Source organism: Coenobita brevimanus, chromosome 86, assembly GCF_032717465.1.
Source record: "Coenobita brevimanus isolate Jiangsu-jjx chromosome 86, ASM3271746v2, whole genome shotgun sequence".
Lineage (NCBI taxonomy): Eukaryota > Metazoa > Arthropoda > Malacostraca > Decapoda > Coenobitidae > Coenobita > Coenobita brevimanus.
In genome coordinates this window covers 5,816,211-5,818,094 of record NC_137039.1, presented here as the reverse complement: position 1 = coordinate 5,818,094, position 1,884 = coordinate 5,816,211, and the positions used below count along the sequence as shown (strand labels likewise).

The 1,884-nt window shown below is 43.6% G+C and overlaps 1 pseudogene; it reads left to right on the top strand.

Moving 5' to 3' along the window:
• Positions 1-491: 491 nt before the first annotated feature.
• LOC145410909 (5S ribosomal RNA) lies at positions 492-610 on the top strand (annotated as a pseudogene).
• The last annotated feature ends 1,274 nt before the right edge of the window (positions 611-1,884 follow it).

The following is a 1,884-nucleotide window of genomic DNA, read 5'->3' as shown; positions in this document are numbered from 1 at the left end:
CCTCACATTAAAAAAAAAAAAGTTCATGTTCCACTACAGAGTCACTTAGTCCTTTCCTGCTTCCCCCACGAGTTCTTCTGGGTGTAGAGGTCACGGGGCTCTTTGCAATGGGCGCAGAAGCGGCAGAAATGGCGGGGCGTGAGTGCGACATGCTTTGACCACAGAGGAGGAGAAGGAACTAAATGGCGCGGTTTATCTGAGAAGGCAAGGGTTAACAGTGACAATGGGGCTGACAGCTGCTAACTTACATGCTAAGAAATTATTGGTAGAAAATCTCGGCAATACATAAAGAAATATTGTAGTTCCAGGTGAATGTAAATGTCAATTAGGCTTCTCCCTTCCTTTCTGATATATATTTTTATTACAGAAATAGATTACAAGGCATAATTCAAAGGGGAAATTACCGTGGGAATTTAGCGAATGAATGCATGTGAGGTGTTGTCAGGTGATAATTAGCCAATTCCTGGTGTATACCACTATCACTTACCTTATTTTTTTGGTATACCACGTTGAGTACACCGCTTCCCGTCCGATCAGCGAAGTTAAGCAACGTTGGGTCTGGTTAGTACTTGGATGGGTGACCGCCTGGGAACACCAGATGCTGTTGGCATCCCTACGTGTCAAGTGGGGTTGGTGGAGGATTAGTGCCCCTCCCTGTAAAACAACTAGCTCTAAGCCCTTGGCCACCCCGTTTGGGATACATGGCATCTGGCAATGGATGGATGGGATATATTATTTTGTATAAGTATAGGGCATAGGGTTTATTTCAATGGATGAAATCTGTGGAAAAATCCGGGGGAGATTTGCTTAGTGCAGGGCAGGCGATAGGAAAGGGTAAAGGAGGTGAGGTAAGGAGGGGGTGAGAGGGTACTGGAGGGGAGGTAAGGAGGGGAGTCAAGAACGGAGGAAAATGGCTAAATTGTCAACAATGGATGGGAATACAGATGAGATTAGGAGTGCAAACTATTGGTGGACAGTAGCAGTACATGCTAAAAAATGATTAGTAGGAAATCTAGAAAATACAGAAAAAGTAGGTAGTTCCAGTTGAATGTAACTGTCACTTTGGCTTCTCCCTTCCTTTCTTATATAATTTTTTTTTTACGAGAATAGATTATACGGCATATTTCAAAGGGGAAATTTCCGTGGGAAATTAGCGAACGAGTGCATGTGAGGTGTTGTCAGGTGATAATTAGCCAAATCAAGGTGTATAGCACTATCACTTACCTTATTTCTTTTTGGTATATATTATTTTGTATAAGAATAAGGCATAGGGCTTATTTCAATGGATGAAATCAGTGGATAATTCCAGAGGAAATTTGCTTTAGCGCAGTGCAGCCGGGGAGGTGAGAGGACAGGGTAATGGAGGGCAGGTAGGGATTGGAGTCAGGAACGGGGAAAAATGGCTAAATTGTCAACAATGGATGGGAGTACAGATGAGATTTGGAGTGCTGACTAGTGTTGGACATTGGCAGTAATGATAGACGATACAAGCCACCACTTGTAAGCCCGGGATAATTCAAAATAACACAGAATCACGAAAGTGATGCCCCGTGGTATGAGCCATTGCTCCCGAGCATCATGAAAGTGATGCCCCACAGTTAAGGAGTTAAAAACAACAGATGATTCCGTAATATAGAGTGCCACGGTCAGGTGTGCTGCTTCTGGATGCAAAGGATGCGGGAATTCATCAGAGAGAGATGGCATCACATTTCAATCAATCAATCAATCAATCATTTCCTGTGGCACCCCACGGGATGCATAGGGCCTCAATGAACTCTCTCCACCTTCACAAGTAAGAAATATATCTTGTTGCAAAATGTTATACAGCGTATTCTAGGTTCCGACTTCTCGGTCCTAGGTATGGTGCAATGTGGGGTTCTTTGT